This window comes from Narcine bancroftii, chromosome 14 (assembly GCF_036971445.1).
Source record: "Narcine bancroftii isolate sNarBan1 chromosome 14, sNarBan1.hap1, whole genome shotgun sequence".
In the NCBI taxonomy this organism is placed as follows: Eukaryota; Metazoa; Chordata; class Chondrichthyes; order Torpediniformes; family Narcinidae; genus Narcine; species Narcine bancroftii.
In genome coordinates this window covers 4,355,318-4,377,970 of record NC_091482.1, presented here as the reverse complement: position 1 = coordinate 4,377,970, position 22,653 = coordinate 4,355,318, and the positions used below count along the sequence as shown (strand labels likewise).

General features: G+C 40.9%; 1 protein-coding gene across 4 annotated transcripts in view; it reads left to right on the top strand.

Moving 5' to 3' along the window:
• The window catches only part of med13a (mediator complex subunit 13a), a 177,269-nt gene that overhangs the window by 75,783 nt on the left and 78,833 nt on the right, over positions 1 to 22,653 (top strand). The gene's annotated exons all lie outside the window — the stretch shown is intronic.

The following is a 22,653-nucleotide window of genomic DNA, read 5'->3' as shown; positions in this document are numbered from 1 at the left end:
ATGTTGCACGCTGATGACCCCTCATCAAAATAGGAAACCTGGATGTAAACAGATTATCTGAAATTGAAGTCATTGAGTCTCAGTGACTAATGTGCTGTCTGTTTAGAAGATGAGATGCTCTTCTTTGGGGTTTGGTTCAGAGTAGGAGTCAAAAACAGTTCAAGTTTATTATGTGTATTGAGGTATGTAGTGTGAAAGTTTTTGTGAGCAGTTCAGTATGGCAACCCATAGTACAGTTGTAAAAATATACTACAGGGTGCAGTGTTAGAGTCTGGTTAGAACAGCAAAGGGAGTATTTGATGAGTGAATTAAACAGGAAAGTGCAGATGCTGGGATTGTAGTGCATTTCACAATTGCTGGAGAAACTCAGCATGTATAGGAAACAAAGGTTGACCATTGTTTTGGGCCTGAGGCCTTGGTGAAGGTATGAGCAAAAAACAGGCAGGAGCTTAAATAAAAAGGTTTCGGGGAAGAGAAGGTAGAAAATGACAAAATGAGGTGGAACCTGCACACCTTCTCTCCTTCTGTGCCCCTACCTTTTGCTTATACCTTGATGAAAGGCTCAACCCAAAATGTTGGTTACCTTTCCTGTCGATGCTGCGTGATCTGCTGAGTTTGTCCAGCACTTTTGTGCATTTTACTTGAGGTTTGATAGCAGAAAAAAAGCTCTCTTGTATTTTGTGAGATGGAATATTAAAGTAACAGGACATTGGAAGATCAGTCACCATTGCAAATTACACGGGTGTAATTTGTACAGGTGATAAACTGTTGGTAGTTTAGACAATCTGGCACCCTGTCCCAAGAATTAACTGGGAATTTAGTGGGACAGGGTCCAGTGAAAAAGGAATATTGTCTGAAAGCCAGCGTCAAATGATGTCATTTCAGGCCAGGGATTAATCACCTCTACCCCTACTCGTATCTCCAGTGTTTGCTGACGCTGGAATGCAGATAAAACTAGTGGAAAAGAGACAGCAGAAAGTCACCCATTTTGAAGGTAGATCACTCAGATCCCCAGGGATGAGTGTGTCAGAGGAAAAACAATTAGTGGCCCAGTGGATTCTGGGATACTGCACAGCCAATTAACTGGGATGCCAGTGGAAAAGGGGTCAATGAAGTAGTTAATGTAGATTAGAACAGGATCCATCGTAACTGAGAAAGTGGGCAAGTGAAAGCCTGATTAAATCTAACTGACAAATGTTGTGTGATGTATTTTGGGAAGCTAGATCAAGCCAGGACCTGCACATTGAATGGCAAGGCCTTGGACAGTGTTGATGAATAGTGGGACCTTGAAGTATGCAATCCCCTGAAAGTACAGGTGGATGGAGTGAAGAAGGTGCATGGTAAGCTTGCCTTTCATGGTTGAGAGATTGAGTACAAGAAATGGGATGTTAGTTGTACAAATTGTTTGTTAGACTGTCAAGTTCTGATTGTCCTTCAATTGGAAGGATGTGACTAAGCTGGAGGAGTGCAGAAGAAAAATAGACAAGAATGTTGCCTGCTCTAGAGGACTTGAGTTGAAAGGAGAGGTTGGATAGGTTGAGATTGTTTATCCTGGAACGAAGGAAGCTAAGGGTGACTTAGAGTACTATAGCACAGTATAGGCCCTTTGGTCCTTGATGTTGTGCCGTCCCATATATTCCTTAAACAAAACTAAACCCACCTTACCCTGTAACCCTCTATTTTTCTTTCATCCAGGTGCCCAAGTGTCTTAAATGCCCCTAAAGCTTCACCCTCTACCACCATCCCCAGCAAGGCATTTCAAGCACCCACAACACTGTGTTATTTAAAAAAAACTTAATCCTTACGTTTCCCCTAAACTTCCCTCCTTTCACTTTGTTCCTTGGTATTTGTTATTCCTGCCCTGGGAAACAGGTGCTAGCTGTCCACCTTATCTCTGCCTCTTATAATCTTGTAGACTTCCATCAAGTCTCCTCTCATCCTTCTATACCCCAAAGAGAAAAGTCCCAGTTCTTCTAACTTTGCCTCATGAGATTTTTTTTCCCAATCCTGGCAACATCCTGGTTAATCCCCTTTCCATAGCCTCCATATCCTTCCTACAATGAGGCGACCAGAACTGAAGACGATACTCTGTGTGGTCTTGCCAGAGATTTGTAGAGTTGCAACATGTCCCCTCGACTCCTGAACTCAATCCCCCCATTAATGAAGCCCAGCATCCCATAGGCCTTCTTAACTATCCTATCAACCTGAGCGGTGACTTTGAGAGATGTATGGATTTGAACCCTTAGGTCCCTCTGTTCATTCACACTCTTAAGTAACTGACCATTAACCCTGTACTCAGCCTTTGGAGTGTCCTTCCAAAATGCATCACCTCACACTTATCTGGATTGAACTCCATCTGCCATTTTTCTGCCCAAATCTGCATCCTTTCATATCCTCTCCTAACCTTCGACCACCTTCCGCTCCATCCATAACTCTTCCAACTTTCATGTCATCTGCAAACTTACTCACCCATTCTTCCATCTCTTCATCCAGGTCATTTATTTTTAAAAAAATCACAATGAGCAGGGGTCCTAGAACAGATCCTTGTGGCACTCCACTATTTACTGACCTCCAGGCAGAATACTTCCACTACTGCTCTCTGCTTTCTTCCTTCCAGCTTGACTGTGTGGATAAAAAATTGGCTTGCCAGAAAGTTCATTATGTAAATTATATTCAAGATTAAAAGAATATGAAATCGTATCTGGTTATAAAGTAAATTGGGATAAAAGAGATACCCAATTTAAATGGTCAGCAAATGGAATAAAATATTTAGGGATTCAAATAGGCAATAATTTAAATAATTTATTTAAATTGAATTATAAACCTTTAAAAAAAATTGCTAAAGATTTTTAAAAATGGATGGAATTGCCCATAACTTTATTGGGAAGAGTTAATTGTATACCCATATAATCATTTGATTAATTGAACAATAAGTATTGGATACAAAATACAATATTTTGTTATGATCAAGTAAAGGTATATTTGTGAGATAATTATCAAATAAAGGCATGTTTACAAGATTAATTGGGTCCAACACCTGAAAGGAGTGAAATAGAAATTTTGATTTATGATAGATTATTCAGAAGTTTATTTCATCTATGTATACATTATTGCAAAAGGGAATAAGAAAACAAGGAATTCGTAGATCTAGACAGATGAGAAATGTATTGAAAAAAAATTGGTTGGAATTGTGTCATAACATAATATGACAGATAAAGTAAATGTCAAATAGAGACTCGTTCAATACAGTTTTTACATCAATTATATCTTGCCACACAGAAATTAAATGGATTGAAAACAGATTTATCAGATAAATATTTTGAATGTAATCAAGAGATGGGTACTCTTTTACACTCCACATGATCGTGTCCAAAATTAAGATCATTTTGGACAGAATTAGGATTATTTTTAGAACTGGTTACTGGAATCGAATTTCTTCAAGATCCACTGGTTTTTTAAAAAAAAATTAGGTAATGTATCGGGAATAAGACCAAAATTGAAACTTAATTTGTTTCAAAAGGATTTTGTGAAAATTACATTAGCAATTGCAAGAAAATGTATAGCAGTGACATGGAAATCAGATTCACATTAGTGAATGGACAGGTGGCATGCTGAAATCCATAGTTGTATACCTCTTGAGAAGATTACATATAATTTAAGAAATAAATATGATACTTTAAAAAAAATTCTGGTGCTCATATTTACATATTGTAGGTATTAGTTTATGAAAGTTATTACTTGAACCTCAGATCCGTATCAACTCCTTGGAATTAATATATGATTAATAATGTAAAGGCAAAACTTAATGTATTGAAATTTTAATAACTAGGTGTTTCTTTTTTCCTTTTTTTTCTTTTTTTTCTTACTTTTTCCTTTTTGTTTTTCTGGTCTTTTGGGTTATTGGGGAGGAAGTGGCGGGAGGGATTTGGGGTTGTATATGATAGCACATATTATTGATTTGAGATGCAAAATATATATTTTTCTGGATTTGAACATTAATGCATGTATGGAAATTTAAATAAAATATTAAAAGAAACAGTTTGGTTCTGATGAATCGTTAGACTTGAAATTTATTTTTCTCTCCATCGATGCTGCCTAACCTATTGTCATTACCAGAAAATATAATGTTCTGCATGTGAACAAAAAAGCTGGAGGCTGCTGAGTCCTGCCTTTTTGTTCACTTACATTCCAGCATCTGTAGTTGTTGAGTTTCTGTAATGTTCTGCATCGATCAATTGTAGCATTGACTTTGCTTTTACCATCTTGTGCTCTGACTTTATTCATTTGTTTATACCTACCTCATACTGATCCTCTGGAACCAACAAGCCTTCGCCTTCTCATCTGGCTACAGCACTGTTTGCATAGATCTCTTTATCTCCACACTATCACAAGCCTTTCTCAGCTCCTCCCCTTATAATTTGAAACTTGCTTGTTTCAATCATTTTGATGAAAGGTCCTCGATCTGAAACACAGTATTTCCAACACTTTGCCTTTTAATTTGCAAAATACTCTTGCATGTTGTGTATTTTAATAATCAATCTGTCAAAATGTTTCAATCAGAATTTGACTAATTTTAAGGCAAAATAGAAATCAACTGGGGAGTGAATATCTGGATTCAAGTTTTTGGGAAAATTTGCAATATCAGGTTAAACAAATAACCATTAAGGCCTTTGCATTTTAAGATTGCTGCATGAACTCAATTAGCTTCTTGGTGTGTTTTAAAGGAAAAAGATTATTTAGACAAGTGTGATACCATAGGGTGAGGCTATGATTTCAGCATTGGAAGGAAATGTGTTGCTTATTTCTGTCTATCAGCCTCTGATGGATATCCAGTGGCTATTTGTCTGTAATGTATTTGTTTAGATGTGTTGCCAAATTTAAAAAAAGTTACAACAGTTCATGGTTTGAGTTATGGGCATAGCACCGGAGTCAAGAAAACCTATTCAGTTTTGTTTATTAAAGACTTTATTTTGGCTTGCCCACTTCATGTAGTTGATTAAAAATAAAAGGTTATGATTGAACTGCCTGAAGATGATCTGCAAATGTTACCAGAATTCATTTTTTGGGCATGCTGAAAAAATGTGGCTTGTTTTTTTGAATACTTTCATATAAAGCAATATTTAACCCTTGATCTTGATGAGAAACTCGTGAATTCCTAAACTACCTCAAATTGTCTTAATATCTTGAATTTTGAGCTGATTTTTATGTAATATGGTTTCAATATTGCTGCTGTGGAAGCTAATTGTACATAATCTCTAAAATTAGCTGATAGGAGATTGCCAAGATATAGATGTCCTGCTTGTTCAGGTCACCTTTTTTCCAGAAGAGCTCCCAATGGTCCAAAAACCAGAATCCTTCCCTCCCTGCACGTTCTCCTCAGCCATACGTTCATCTGCTGATTCTATTTGTACCCTCACTAGCACATGGCATGAGTCATCCAGAAATTACAACTCTTAAGGTGGTTTTTAATCTGTCTATCTTACTAATATTCACTCTGCAGAACCATGTATGTTTTTCTATATTTTACACAAAAATGCTGGAGAAAGTTAATAGATCATGCAGCATTCTTTGTAGATACATAACCAATGTTTCAGGCCCTTCAAGGTATGAGCAAAAAGCATCCAGGTACCTGAATAAAATGGTGGGAGGAGGGGCAGAGGGAGGAGTGTGGGCCTACAGGCAAGAGGTCAAAAGTAGATGTAGGTGGGAGGGCACGAGAAAAAAGCTGAGAAGCGATTCGGGGGGGGGGGTGAGATTATTCTATGAATGTAAAAGGAAAGGGTAGAGATCTGGAGGAAAGGAGATGGGTTGGGAAGAGAGGGAGATGGGGGAAACAAGAGAAGTTGATGATAATGTCGTCCAGTTGGAGAGTGGCCAGATAGAATATACTGTGTTCCTACAAATTACGGGTGGCCTAGGTTTGGCAGTGCACAAGTCGGGTGCAAAATTGAAATGGTTTGCCACTAGGAGATCCCCGCCATTGCTGCGCACAGAGAAAATTTGCTCAGGAAAACGATTTCTCAGTCTGCATCCAGTCTTGCTGATGTAGAAAAGGCCACAACTGGATCATCGATTACAGTAGATCACCCCCACAGATTCCCAAGTGAAGCGTTGCTTCAGATTTCTTGTCAGAGTACATACATGGCATCGCATGCAACCCTGAAATTCTTTTACCTGTGGGCCAGGCAGAATTGCCACTTATTGGGATTGAAAAAAACCCCACAATGTACACGTAAACAAATAAATTTAACAACTGTGCAATACAGTGAGGGGCAAAAACAAAGTGCAGAAGAGTCCTAAAATCAGTCCCTGATTGAGTTTGTTATTGAGGAGTCTAATGTTGGAGGGGTAGCAGCTGTTCCTGAACCTGGTGGTATGAGCCTTGTGGCACCTAGACCTCTTTTGAGATGTTAACAGAGAGAAGAGATCGGGTGTTGGGTGGTGTGGATCCTTGATGATTGCTGCTGCTCTCTGATGGCAGCATTCCCCATAGATGCTCTCTGGTGAGAAGGGGCTTGCTTGTGATCTCCTGGGCTCTATCCACTACCTTTTGCAGGATTTTGTGCTTGGGGGCTATTGGTGACTTCATACCAGATGCAGCCAGTCAGTGCACTTTCCACCATATAATCTGTGTTTTTAAAAAAGAAATTGCCATAGTTTCCATTGTCATACCAAACCTCTGCAAACTCCTGAGGAGGTAGATCTGTTGCAATGCTTTAATCACGATGCAGTTGGTGTGTGGGTTCCAGGAAAGATCCTCAGATTGTGACTCCAGAGAACTTGAAATCACTTGTAAGGATTGTTTGAGATTCCGAATGGTGGTGAGGGAGCAGTTGTGGGTGTAAGTGTAGCACTTCGTGTGGTCACAGAAGTATATAATGACTTCTGGCTGCTCACCTCTCTGAAAATGTTTTGCAACATCCTTGGTTTGGAAACATCCTTGACATCATGGAGTTTCATTTGCTATAGGAGAATCACCTGCCTGTTCCCTGAACTTTTGAATTTTCTATCTTGAGAACTTAAACTCTCCTAGTCTCCTTTCTCGCCAGCTTTGCATCAGAGCCAAATTTATGCTGCAGACTTGATGGTAGCTGGTGCTGTCCTCTGAATAGCCCCCAACCCCTAGTAGCATCAAAAATGAGACAATTGTTGGTGGGGTGAATGGCCACAGGAGAATCTAGTACTCTCTGTCTACCCCTTTTACTGTCTACATTTAAGGTGTCACTACCTTGCCATAGCTTCTATGACATCTATAAATGTCATTATTTAGGAGCTGCAGCTGAATACACTACCCACAGTTATTGATGAGGCCTTTTTATAGTGAAGAAATAAACGAGTCCAAAGGCAGATATTCTCTGCCCTTGTATCGCTAAACTTCTCTCCATAAAAGCTCCGATCCATCCTGAGGGTACAGTCAATATGAAGTGTAATGCTCTGCCTCATCTATAAAGGCATTGCCGCTGCAAGCGGCTATCAAGGAGTGGGCTGATGACGTCACAATGACGGCGTCAACCTGACTCAGGAGCCACCACCAGGGCTCCCACTGTGATGGGGTTGAGGCTCCCAGAAATATCCTCTCCCTGATCCCCCTTTGCCCCTTGCTCCTTTTCCGAGCCGGAAGGAGGCAGACAAGGGCACGGTGAAGTCTGGCAGGGTGAGCCTCTTTTTGTTTTAATCTGGTTCTAGCTTTGTGGGGATTATGGGTAATGAAGATGGCCATGGCTCAGTGTGTTTTTTGATCTCATGGCGACGGGCAGTGCTTCTGCACCACTCACCCCACCTCCCTCAGCTCTGGAGGATGGGTCCTGATGCTGCTCTCCATAAAAGAAATGCTAGATCAGCCTTCTAGGTCTTCTCCATAAAAGGTAAGTCCATCTTTTTTTTTACCTTATTGAGCCGGCTTCAATGCGGCATCGCTCCATAAAGATCTATAGACAACGGGTCACTGGAAGGCCACCTGTTTTCTCACATCCTGGAAGAGATGCATACCTGCCATGACTAAAGAGGAAATGAAAAGATTTTGCCTTGCTCCAGCACTGCCTAATCTCCTTACGGAAGCTTCTCAAGCCGAAGCTTCTCAAGCTAAAGCTTCTCCTTGGTCCTTTGTGTGTTGACTTCTGCATTAGCATCTTTAGACTTTGTGTATTGCATCTCAACTTCACAACAGTTCTCTCACAGTGACTTCTTCTATAGGTCATTTCAAATCTTCTCACAGGGTTCTGCTTGCTGTGCATGGGATCAAAACCAGTTTAGCTTGCTAATTTTTAAGTCACAGATTGTACTGCAAGGTGTACTTTGTAATTTTGAGTAAGTAAATAGTATACTTCGAGTGATATATATTTCAAGTTACTATTCACGATCCATCGAAATATATTTTGTATTGGGTGCAGCATCAGGGCGTTGACATTTATTCTTTTGAATAATATAATGAAGCCTTTGTAATGACCTTGGTTTTCTTGTCACTCATTTGCTTTGGACATGACCAGCATCAATGTATTTATATTGTGCTATAAATAAAATATCTTAAAGTTCAGTTCAATTCCATTCAGAAATATTTTAATCCATTGTGCTGCAAGAAGAGTTTTGTTGATCTTTGAGCTTTTTAAGAACAAATTTAAAAGGAGTTGAGGGTTGGTGAGATTTTAAGGCCTCGTCTGGTGCAGTTCTCCTGACTGCCACGTTGGGTGGGGTGGTGGGGGGAAAGGGAGTCAAGGAATCAGAAGGAAATGAATTGAGAGGTTGGGTTCGTTGACGTGATTATGGGCATTATAGATATGCCGCTGACACATTTTGAACCCATGATGAAAATTGGGATTCACCGTACACAAGTGATTGGTGCATGTGAAAAGATTGGTTGGAAAGTTTATGCTTGCTGTCGAGGGGGAGATCCAAGTCTTGAGGTTATAAATGCATGGTTAATCTTTCAGCAGTAATTGAGCTGAGGTAGATTCGTTGTTTTGCTACAAGTGAAACTGGGCGGCTCGGTGTATATGTGTGATCTGAAACTTTCGGTCAGTAATCACTCCAAGTATGAACTGTTTCGTTCCCTCTTGGAGTTGCAACCTCACCTCCTCTTTGCTGACTTCCAACACAGCTGCGTGCTCAGTCCCTTGCTCTATGCCTTATACAGTCACAATTGTAGAGCCACGTTCAGGTCCCACATAATCTATAAATTCAATAATGACACTGCTCTTGGGGAAATAATTGGAAATGTTCAGTCAGAATACAGGATGGAAATTGAGAAACCTGATCTGGGTGGCTCCAGAACAATTTTGCTCTCGTTGACACCAAATCTAAGGAGCTTATTATTGTTAATATTTGGAAGGGGAAGTTGAAGGACTGCATTGATAGAATGGCAGTGGAGTGGGCTATTACCTTCAAATTCCTGGGAGTCCATAGATGAGAAGACCCTCTCCTGAAGCCAGCACATTGAGGCCATTGTGAAGAAAGCACACCAACATCTCTACTTTCTAAGAGGTCTGAGGAGGTTTGGCATGTTGTTGAATACTATATCAAACTTATGCAGGTGCACTGTAGAAAGTACACTGACTGGTTGCATCACAGCAGTTGGAGTATTTTGAGTGTCCAGGAACACAAAGCTGCAGAAGGTAGCAAACAACCAAGTTCATCACAGGCCCTGACTTCTCATCCATTGAAGACATCTAAGTGCCATGACGACCTGTCTACAATATTGTGATGCCACTTATGGCACTATTGTAACTGAATATTTATTATCCTAGTTATTTGTCTATCGTTTTCCCCCCTTACGGAATACCTGTTGCCTATAATCATCGAAGAAAAATAGAAGTTTATGGGCTGGTTGATGGGTGAGGTTGATGTGGCCTGTACTGTGGTGTTCTGTTTTAATAAACTCATTGTCATTATGGGGAGAGATGTTGACTGTGCTCATGGTGTTCGTGGTGAGGCCAGGGACAGTATGTAAATGAGAAATGGGTTAACAATGGATCCTTATGGATGCTAGAGTGAAGAGTATAGTTTCAAAAGCAATCGGAATTGATCCTGCAGCTATGGATAAATAAATAATGGAACCAGGTGCTGAAGGTCTCATCCATTTGGATGGTTTGTTCTGTCAGGTGTCAAAGAATGAGGAATAAAAATATTTGTTTCAGCTTTACTAGTTACTGGAAAGTTTTGATTTCCTGTGCTTTATATATAAACTTTGGTGGTCTGAAAATGTATGTGGGCAATAGTGATGCCGACTGTAAGATTTAGGTTCTGGAATTGTTAGTGCTAAATTTCTAATGTTATTCCAGTCGTATGACAAGAGGAAATCTCTCAGGTATCAGCTTTGACTTAACAGGAGCAAACTCAAAAGGTTTTGGGTTTCATCCCTTTCATTTCTCACCCCCCCCCCCCGCGCCCCCCCCCATTTAAAGTTCAAGATTACAAATATACTAGCACTTCTACACCAACTGATTTGCATCAGTTGGATGCAATATGCAAAATTGTATCCTGAAACATGGATGCTCTATTGTTGGTTGTAAATCCGTTGAATGGCTGAAACGAAACCGCTTCTGCGTGAGAACTAATGAAGCTGTTGTGCAGGTGCAATTTTGTGACCTTGGGCAAGTCCTTTCAAAGCTAGATTATGTAGGCTTGTGCACCACCTGAACATTTTACAATTATAGGTGAGAGTGTTGCATTTACAATGTTTTTCACTTGGCTTGAACTGTTTGGAAAAATGACTTTCCCTTTCTTGGAATTTTGCAGCTCTAGCTACTCTTTGATTTTTGTTCTGAAGCTGTAACTATCTGTCGCTTGTCTTATTTTGGAGCTCTCATTTATTCACAGCAGCAGAAAGACGCTTTAATTTGCTATTGAGTTTAGGCTGTAATTTGAGAGCAAGTCACTTACTGAATGAGTGCACTAGGGGAATATTTTGGAAGAGAAAAATTAAAGTACTATTAATACTAAAGTTTCATAAATGTTTTACTATATTTTGGTGCCTTGCAACCAAAAAAATATTGAAGCTGATAATGCATAATTCAGTGAAAACAATTTATTGGCATCATTCCAGGCTGTGCTGTGGAAACATGTCAGCATGTTATTGCACAAATAGCTAAATAGCAAGAAATCTGGCTTCTGTGGTCCACCATTTCCTTCTGTGTGTCAATAACCTGAAGACTAACTCAAAATGAGAAATGTATTGAATTCACAGGGATGGGGGAGGGTTTAAAAATGTCAATTCATTACATTCCCCTGATAGTAATTTATAAATTGCTTTTATTAGAGCAGTGATTGAAAAAGTGAATTTTTGCCACTCCTGACTTGCACCTCCCTCTTGACCTCTTGAGTAAAGAAAATTAATGTGCTGTTGGCTTTAAGGAAGGACTGCTGTGGTCTAAAATGCTAATTTTATCTCCTTGCGGCCTCTTCTGGGACATGTTATTCTGAGGGACTATCATGTGACCAAGCTGCTCAAGTCTCTTGAGTTTATCCACCACTTTAACAGATCTAATTTCAAACCATCTGCAATACAAGCTAAATGTCATCACCCCTGATCACCATTCCTTTCTTGTGTAGTTACAAAAGGATTGTACAATCAGCATTTGAACATGTAGATTGAATTCTCAAATGTCAAGTACAGTCGAGATTTAAAAAAAATTTGCATATGAGCTGTTGGAATTGAAGAACAGGTGCATTTGCACTGCTTCCCTTGCCCCAAATATCCCCCCACAAAAATAACTTTGAATGCATCAATTGTACTGAAATTGCAAAACTAAGTGTACTATGGCTTGTACGAGTGATCATTTAACGTTAAGGATAAGGCTCAGTTGTACTTTTCAGGCCACTTGTCTCCCTGCTTGATGGCTTAAGTTATTCCATTAATAAGCTATAAATATAGCTTAATTAATATATGCTGATTTCATTTGGCACTTTTTGGAGCAGAGTTTTGGATGCTCTAGTTTAAGATTTCTGCTGTAAATAAGGCTCAGAATCAGATTTTATTGTCATGAACAATTCATGAAATTTGGTATTTTGAGACAGCATCATTAGTGCAAACATTTATATGATAACCATGTTGTCACATTACTATAAAAAAAAAATCATACAACTTGCTCTGGTCTTTGTCTTTTAAAATAACAAACAATGCACTGGATTATATGGACATACAATTCCACAGTTACGAGCAATACTCTAAGGTCTTGGCCAAGCTGCACTGTTCTTTTGACGAGGGACAAGGAAAATGAGGTCTGTTTGTCTTGGGGTGTAGGAGGTTGAAGTTGGATCTATTGAGATTTAAAATTGTGAGGGGCATCAGAGGGGCGAATTCAGTTGTTTTCTAGAGTTGGAGAACCTAAGATTGGAGAGCCTAACTATAAGGTGAGATTTAAAAGAGATATGGGGGGACATTTCTTCATTCAGAAGGTTTGGGTGGGGGGGGGGGGGTATATGGAACGGGCTACCAAAGTGATAAAGCAATGTACTTTAGCTTTCTTTAAGAAACTCAGTTAACTCCATGGAGTAGAGGATGATGATACCAACGTGGGCAAGTGGGACTAAAGCAGAAGAGCAATTTATTCAGTATGGATAAGCTTGGTCTATTTCTGTGCTGTAAGATTTCATAACACTATATAGGTCTAGGCTATAAAAAGGGTATGGTTGGATAGACTTGGAAAGATAACTGAACCTTGATTTTTGTTTTAAACAACTCTATTCAGTTGAATTTGCAGATACCTTTTGCATTCTGTAGAGGATCTTGGTTGATCTCACTTGGGTCGGTGAACTTTCTCCAGGAATCCATTACATAACATTTCTAATCTTTGAAATTGATCGTTTATATTGGCTTACTGAGCTTTCATGGGAGCTAGTGAATTTTCTGACGAGGCAAAATACATTCTAAAACCAGAACTTAGTTGGCAACATGACTATGTTTGGTGATGAAATCAACTCATCTGGATGGCTTGAATTCCAAGTTGATAAGGAGTTCAGAGAAGAGGTAGCCAGTTTGCCATAATTGTCAAGTCTTGAATGTAGACTGGAAAAGATGATGCAAGTTGGTGCTGTAGGTGGCATTGGGATAGAAATGGCAGGTGCAGCACCCTGACTCGGGGTGGTTACAGACTCCAAGTATAGAAGCAGGTTGCCTTGTCTATCCTCGCATCAGTATGTCCATATTTGAATTGTGTTGATCAAAATCTTGTTGATTCCTTTTAATAACTAAAAATCCTTTTAATATCTAAAATGTGTTTTGATGTGACTATATTCAACAGCTGAATCCCAATGGCCTTGAAGTGAATTCCAAAGATCGTTGTCTGTTCTGGATGGCTAATCCCTTATTTCATAGTTCTGACCTGAAATTCCAAATGACACCTGCTGGGATAATATTGGCATTGCTTATACTCATTGAGCTCTATAAGAATATAGTGTATTTAAATTAAATCACTTAAAAAAAAAACACTCAACGGTAAACCCAACCCACTTAATCTCTCCTCAGGACAAATCTTCTATCCCTGAAATATTCTGCTAAATATTCACTGAACAGACGACCACAACTTTCTCCTTGAGTATAAAGATCAGATTGTACGCCAGTATTCTAGATTCTCTCATCATAGTGCTATATCAGGGGTGAGCCAACCTACGGCCCACCGGCCGGATCTGGTTTGCAACCCAATACATTTGCCCGATCATCCTCAGCCGCTCCAATATACACTGTTCGCCGCTCTAAACTGCCAGCCATTGTCATCGGTGGCCCCGGGGATGGTGCATGTGGATTAAACATCCCTCAGGAAAGGAAATACTTGGCGGCTATATAAATGCTGCCCATTCCTTTGGGGTCGTGAACTGGGAAACGAAATGACTGTATTCATGTGGAATGTTCAGAGTCTCTCCACGTCGTTATATCCAGGAATCAAACATCAACCGCATCACTTTCTGCTCCTGGAAAAAAATAATTTACCCTGGTGCTTCTGGGAACACGTTTCACCCTCAAGATGGGCCTGAGGCCAGCTGTCCAACTCTTGGTCCCAGGGCACTCACCCACTGATGAATGTGAAGCTTGGTGACTAATGATGCAAATATTTTGTAGTGCCCCCTCCCCTCCCCTCCCCTCCCCATAGCTGCTGCCACTCACTCCTTCTCTCCGCTCCCCTGAGCCCCTCAAAAAGGTGCAAAGCCAGATGTCCATGTGTGGGACACTGAAGTTCCTTCATTTAACTCTGGCTGCAAGAAACTTTGATCACTCAGCATTGGGATTTACCTCACGTTCTCGTAGTTCAAAGCCCACCTTACAGTGCAGAAAAATTAAAGAAGAGCTGGCGATCTGGATCAAAGGCAGATTTGAAGATGCCTTCCCTGACCTGAAATGCATCATTATAAGTGTTTTGGAAGAAATACGGTTGATCTTGTTGCTTGAACCTTTTCTGTGGATTGTTTTTTGATAAGTTATTGTCAGTTATGTTCATACATTGTACTTCAAGCAGCGACAGCAGAAAACTTAAAACTTGTGTCTTTCAGTATTTATTTCATTTAAGGTAGCATCAGTGTGGTCTGCCATTCAATCACTAGCCCCTTTCACACTGGGACTTGAAAGTGGGAATTAACCAGCAATTTACTGGGCATTTGCCAGTGTGAATGCTCCCAACCCAGTAAAGGGGTGGGGTCCAAACAGACCTGGGCATTAACTGCCTTGGAAGATAGTATCAAAGCCGATCTGTTTTGAAGCAGCATACTGGGTCTCCCAATGTGAACAGGCTACCTGGTATGCAGGGTCCCATTAGTGACGTGCTGATAATGTTCTTGCGTGCATGGGAGATTCTTAGAGGCAGGAAATGGAAAGAGCAAAAAAATTGTTTCTTACACAGCATTCATGTATGAAGAGTCTCAGATTATGCCAGCATTGGTCGTTCGCACTGAAACAAATAAAGCCGGTACTTTTATACATCAGTGCATCTCTTTACACAGCAAGCTGTATTTGATGGCATGTTAGATCCACTTTTCCCCCCCAATAAATGGCTTAAAAATATTCCTCTGGCCTTGTATGCCAAGTTGAAATCAGCATGATAATGTTGAGTAACACTGTTGGTCCCCGCACTGGTTCTTGTTATGTTGAGAAAGTGTCAGGTCTGTGAGACTAATCTGGACACAAGGGTTGGCTATCAAACGTTACATTTATTAATACAACAATTCATTAAAGAGAGTGGGAAAATCATAGCAGAATAAAACACATACGCGCACAATGTATAAAAGTGTGGGAAAAATTTGCACAATTTAATAGGGCATTTGTGCCCTATTAAAGAAGATGGGAAAATACATGCACAATGTATAAAAGAGTGTGGGGAAAATCTACTGTAAGTATTGATGTATAGAAGTGGATTTCAAACTTTTTATTTCTGCTAAGATATCACCTAATCACTGCTACCTATTGTTGGGGAGCTGTTGGTGGGGGAGTGGAGCGGTGGGCTTCAGACTGTTCAAAATGAGGACAAACCGACAGGCCAGTTTGCTCATAATCTGGCAGACCTAGTGTTAAATCTAGCGTTGAGTTGGGGTTTAGGATTAGGTTAGTGATAAGGTTAAACTTTCCCACGCTCATGCATTTTATTCCTGCTACCACTTTCCCATGCTCACTATAAACTGTGCAAGTGTTATCCCTGTTACCATTTTCCCACACCTGTCTTTTGTAAATAAAATTATTTACTGCAAAATTGTATAAATCTGTTTTCTCACTCATAATACCTGCAACCCCTTCCCCCACCTGGAGAGTGAGGGGCTAGAGTGAGATGTGGGTAATCTCCGTGTAGAACAAAGCATTCACTGCCAACTAGTACATAATATGTCACTCAGGACATCACCGCTGGAGGTTGGGCTCCCCTTAGCTCCATGATATCGGATTGGTAATGTGAAAGGGCGCATAGAACCAGTTTTTTTTTTGGTCCAGTGTGAGTGGCCCATCGGCATTTCAAAACTGTTCAGTCACATGCTAATTTAGCAGTTTGTGAAAAGGTTTATCTGGCCCATGCATGGTAAAAGGTTGCTGCCCTTGCTCTATATATTTGCAATAAAGCACCTCTCATTCTCCAATTCATTTTGCAATAGAGGCTAACTTTTGTGTCTTCCTGTTTCTGAACCTTTATATTTACACAAGTGATATTGGAGTCTCAACTCAACCACATTTCAATTGTTCACCATTTTAAGGAAAAATTGCCTGTAATTTTGAAATAAGGGGGCGATTGTAGCATTTGTGCGTCATCGGAGCACCGGCCTGAGATTGGTCAAAGTTTCCACCACAGTTCGCCATCTTCCTGCCATGAGGTCACCTGGGATGACACCTGGTATCACCCCCATGTCCGTGTGATCGTCGGCCATTTTGTGGACTGGTCCGCGTCTTCATGCGCAGGCTGCTATATAACAACCCCCCCCCCCCCCCCCCCCAAACCAGCGATTGGGCCAGAAAGTTGGAGGAGTTATGGATGGTGCAAAGGGTTTGCAGATGGGATCAGACAACATTTAAAGTACTTAATTTTATTCGTAACAATATTGAAAAAGGAAATGGGGACTGGATAATTGACAGAAAACTGACATTTTCAGATTGGGGCCATGACTGTGGGGATTGATGGTTATTAATTGTTAATATTCTGTATTAATAATTTGGTCAAAGAAACATGTACAATACATTCAAGTTATGTGATTCCAAAACTAGATGCCTGTTGGTTGAGAAGGATAGAGTTCAAGGGGATATAGGAAGGTTCTTTAAATGGGCATAAATGGAATAGGTGGAAAAATATTATGTAGCGACCTGTGGGTGGAGACACGGACCAGCTCATAAAATAGCCGACGAACACAGTGACTGCATGGACCCAGGGGTTGACACTGGCTGTCGTCCCAGATGACCTCCTTCATGATGGGAAGACTGCGAACTGTGACGACTCATCCCAGGTCGCTGCTCCGAGTTCTTTGGTAGTAATTTGCCAAACCTCCAATTTTAGCACCATTGGCATGCTTAATATTTTACTTTGCTTTCCTATATTCAGATCACACACATATATAGAGGCACCATTATTTACCATTTGGCACTTTTTAAAAAAATTACCATTTACCAGAACATAAGTTTTCCAGCCTAAAATTTTTTTAAAATCCAAGTTGATCCTAATCCTCAGTCCATAATCCTCAATAAACATTTCCATAAAAATATACTGTTTTCATTCCTCAAAATTCATTGGAGCGACTTCATCCCTAACATCGAAGTACTCGAGATGGCAGAGGCCGACAGCATCAAGTCCACGCTGCTGAAGATCCAGCTGCGCTGGGTGGGTCATGTCTCCAGAATGGAGGACCATCGCCTTCCCAAGATCGTGTTATATGGCGAGCTCTCCACTGGCCACCGTGACAGAGGTGCACCAAAGAAGAGGTACAAGGACTGCCTAAAGAAATCTCTTGGTGCCTGCCCCATTGACCACCGCCAGTGGGCTGATCTCGCCTCAAACAGTGCATCTTGGCGCCTCACAGTTCGGCGGGCAGCAACCTCCTTTGAAGAAGACCGCAGAGCCCACCTCACTGACAAAAGGCAAAGGAGGAAAAACCCAACACCCAACCCCAACCAACCAATTTTCCCCTGCAACCGTGTCTGCCTGTCCCGCATCGGACTTGTCAGCCACAATCGAGCCTGCAGCTGACGTGGACTTTTACCCCCTCCATAAATCTTCGTCCGCGAAGCCAAGCCAAAGAAAGAAAGAAGAAGAAAGTATGGTGCAGGACAAGGTGCAAAAATTATCGAAATACAAGATTTAAAAAAATACAGTGCAAAAGAGAGAGGTGAGGTAATATTTATAGGTTCATTGTCCATTCATAAATCTGATAGTGGCAGGGAAGAAGCTGCTTTTGTGATATTGAGGCTCCTGTACTCCTTTTTGATGGTAGCAATGACCTGGGTGGTGAAGGTCCTTGATAGAAACATAAAAAATAGGTGTAGGAGTGGGCCATTTGGCCCTTCAAGCCAACATCACCATTCATTATGATCATGGCTGATCAATACCTGGTTCCTGCCTTCTTCCCATGCCCCCTAATCCCCTTGGTCACAAGGGCCAAATCTAACCTACTCTTAAATATTGACATGGAACCGGCCTCAACTACTTCCTGTGGCAAAGAATTCCACACATTTACCACTCTCCGAGAGAATAAATTTTTCCTCATCTCAGTCCTAAAAAAAACCCCCCATATCCTTAAACTATGGCCCCTGGTTCTGGTTTTTCCCAGCATTGGAAACAACCTTTTTGTGCCTAGTCTGTCTAAACCCTTAAGAATTTTATAAGTTTCAATAAGGTCCCCCCTCAACCTTCTAAATTCCAGAGAATACAAGCCTCGTCTATCCAACCTTTCTTCATATGCAAGCCCCTCCATCCCCAGTATCAGCCGAGTGAACCTCTGCACCCCCTCCAGGCAAGGATATCCTTCCTCAGATAAGGTGACCAAAACTGCATGCAGTACTCCAGGTGTGGTCTCACCAAGGCCCTGTACAGCTGCAGCAGGATCTCCCTACTCCTGGACTCAAATCCTCTCGCTAAGAACGCCAACGTACCATTCACCCTCCTCACCGCCTGCTGCACCTGCACGCCCACTTTCAATGACTGATGCACAGCAAACACTCAAGTCTCGATGCATCTCCCCTTTTCCTAAACAGATACAATTTAAATAATAATCCTCTTACCTGTTCTGACCTCCAAAGTGGATAACCTCGCATTTATCCACATTATACTGCATCTGCCACATCCTGGCCCACTCGCCTAACATCCAAATCACCCTGCACTCTCCTAGCAGTAGATGCTGCTTTCTTGAGGAACTGCCTCTTAAAGATGTCATTAATGGAGGGAAGACTAATGCCCATGATTGCTCTGGCTGAGTATACAACCCTCTTGTAGCCTGTTCCAGTCCTGTGCATTGGTTGCATCACTGTCTGGTATGCAATAGTCAGTCGGAATGGTCTCCACGGTACAAATGTAGAAATTGGTGACATCCAAAAAATCCTCAAATTCCTAACTAAATATAACTGTTGATGGGCTTCCTTCATAATTGCATCGATACGATGGTCCCAGGATAAGACTTCAGAGACATTGATACCCAGGGATCTGAAATTTCTTACCCTCCCCACTGCTGATTCCTCTAAGGATTTTGCAAGTATATTATAAGCAAAGAGGCTAGCCAGGAAGAGAATGGATCCCATTAAGGAGTAGTTTGGTCATCTATGTGTGGAATCACAAGAGATGGGCAAAGTCTTACATGAGTATTTTGCATCTGTTTTTAACATGGTGAGCGTGGTAGCTAAGGAATTAAGCAAAATGAATAGAGATGACTTTAAACATACCCACATTCGAGAAAATGAGGTGCTGCCAGTCTCGAAGCATATTAACGTGAATATATCCTGGTGCCCTGACCAAGTGTGCCCAAGGACATTGTGGGAAGCTAGGGAGGATCTGCTTCATCTTTAGCCATTGTTGATGTAGTGGAATACTCGAGGTGGCTAATGTCGATTATTTAAGAAAGGCTGCAAGACAGGCTGCCAGCCCAGACATCTGGTAGGAAAGTTTATTGGAGGAAATTCTGAGGGACTGGACATGTGTACATTTGGAAACGCAGTAACTGATTAGTCTTTGCCTCCATTTTAAAAAAAAAAAGTCTCCTCAAATTGGCTCATGGGGAATGCCTGGTAATGGAGCTCCACAAAGTGGAAAATCAATTAGATAGACACGTAAACAAGGCAGGGATTGAGGGATATCCATCAAATGCAAACCACAGTTTTAGATTGATTTTCAGTAGTCCAAGTGAGCCCAGATCGTCTGTCCTCGACTGTTCTCTGAACGTTCAGGAAGGCAGTGAAGACCTTGAGTGCCTGTGATGAGTGTACGTGAAAGCCTAGTTTTTAAACATTTTTTCCAAAAATATGTTTTACTCAAGATGTTAATTTTATAAAATAAAGCTGTTTAAAGTCTCTTCCCATACATTTCCATCACTGTACCTTGCTACATTAATTTCTGTTTACACTGTGGCATCTTGTTTTTACTCCCCCCTTTGTTATTTGAGGGGCTCCTCCTCGCTTTCAGCCCCTCAATGCCCAGTAAGGGAAGGACTCTAGATTGTGCTCCTTCTCCACCGTGCCTTTACATTGTGCCAAGCTGCACCGTGTACTCCTGCAGCCTGGAATGTGCCATTCAGCAGCATTCCCTCAATGACGTCGTTACGTGCTGAAAGACCAGCAGGTTTGGGCGGACTATAGTCCATCTTACACTGAGTTCATAGTTTTCCAGCAGTTCTAGATGTCTGTGTGCTTCCCCAGGAACTCCCCGTAAATCATAGTCCTCCGTCACACTACTGCTGGGATGAACTGTGACAAGGACCCTTGCGTCCTTCACACACTCTGTGCAAATCTGCATTTGGAAAAGAGATAGGCGACTGTCTCCTCTTCACTGCAGTCATCTCAGGGACAATGTGCGTTGTGGGTGATATTCTATTTATACAGGAAGGATCTGACTGGGAGGACTTCTCTCACTGCCATCCAGAACAAGTCCTGGTGCTTGTTTGCGAGCACTGGCAATATTTTTTTAAAACCAAAAATTGACTTTATTCACAATAAATTATGTATAAAAGGAAAACCTTTCAAAGTCTATTTCCTCCCTTACTTTCGTATCTATACATTCTTGACACTGTGTCTCGTTACATCCGATTCCATTTACACTATTACCACCACTGTGGCACCTTGTTATTTCTCTCCATCCCTCTGTTGTTTGAGGGACTATTGCTCAGTGTCAGCCCCTCAATGCCCCCCATAGCGCCCTTGCGTTGGCTGCTTCAAGCACATACTCCTGCATCCTGGAATCTGCCAGTCAGCAGCATTCCTTCACCGACATCTCTTGACCCACCTGAGCTTACAGATCTTGTGTAGGACTCTTCAGCCACCTCTGAACTCGCTGGACTAGAGTGAAGCAAGTTACCATCAATCAACCCATATTCAATATACTTTAGAAGTAATTTTTAAGTGTAGTCAATTAGCAGTGTTCATTTAAAAATCTATGGCATTGTACGATTCAAAAATGAATGTTAGAAGCCTTTGGGAGCATGCATAATTTAAGTATGTAAAGCTGGTAACGATGTAAATTTTATTGGAAAATTGGTGCTAAAATGATCTATGTTGTCCTGCTTTATTATCTTGAATGGTTTAAAAGGTTGTTTTTGGGCAAGGTGCTTGGTTGATGGTTCCTCAATCGAACAAAGTGAATGGATTTTGCAAGCATATTTGGTTCCAGATATATTTGTTAGGGAATTTTAGTTGATTGGTTGCCTCTAATTGGTAATCGATGGTCTTCGTTTGTCTTCCATATGGTAAACTACGTTGTAGATGTGCAACAATAATCAGGTGCACTGTGGCACATTAAGTAGAAGCCCTTACACTATGGCCATAGAACTGCACTTGATTGTCCATTGTGCAAACATCTCACAGTCATCAATCATAATTGATACGTTCATTCAGTTCACAACTAGTTAAATTGATGATCTGTTCAATCCAGATCAATAAATGGGAATTTACAGTAAAATGTATTTGCCTGGAGAAAGTGCAATTCCTTTATTAAATTGGTGGGTATCACCCTGGAAAGATGCGAATTGAAGAAAGATGAATTGATTATGTTCAAACATAAACTTAAACTTTGTAAAAATATTTGTTAATAGTAATGTGTGGCCAGATTGAGGGAAGGCTTATGACCTGGATCTCGTGCCAAAAAGACTCTGTATGATTCTGTGAAGCTAATCTCGACCAATTCATGAAAATTAATTGGCAGGCTGATGTAGCGATTAGTGCAACATCTTTACAGCGCCAACGATCGGGACCGGGATTCAAATCCCATGCTGTCTGTGAGGAATTTGTATGTTCTCCCTGTGTCTGTGTGGGTTTTCCCCAGGGGCTCCAGTTTCCTCAAAGGTATCGGGGGTGTAGGTCAATTGGGTGGCATGGGCTCATGGGCCAAAATGGTATGTTATGTGCTGTATGTCTAAAGTTTAAATTTAAAATTAAAGGATAAAATGAGCGAATGTGGACAGTGGACATTCACAATCTTGCATTTTCATTTTATAGCACCTAAATGATGTATGGATAGGCTATTTAGCACTCCACGTTTTCTGAGCTAACCTCATAATCTCCTGATTTTCGTTAAAAACTCCCTTGATTGAAAGTTGTATCGAATGCACTTGGTGACTGAGCTTGCGTATTCTTTAATCCTGATTAGCTGACCCCTTATTTTGAGCCTGTGATCCCTCACTTTAAACATTTCTGCTAGGTAATGCGTCAACTCCACATCCACTCTGTGAAGACCCAGAGGCAAATTAAAAAAAAGTTTCCATTAGATCATTTCTTTTTTTATGAATATTTTCTAGTCTTTATATTGCCAACACCACCACTTTCTGCACTCTCAGTGATCGATCCTTTGAGCCTTTTTTGCATTCCTGCTCTTGCAAATATATCGCTTCTTCGACAGGGATGTCCGATCGGTGCAGAATATTCCCGATATGATCTCATCGGAACTGTGTATATATATATATATATATATCTTTGGCTTGGCTTCGCGGACGAAGATTTATGGAGGGGGTAAAAAGTCCACGTCAGCTGCAGGCTCGTTTGTGGCTGACAAGTCCGATGCGGGACAGGCA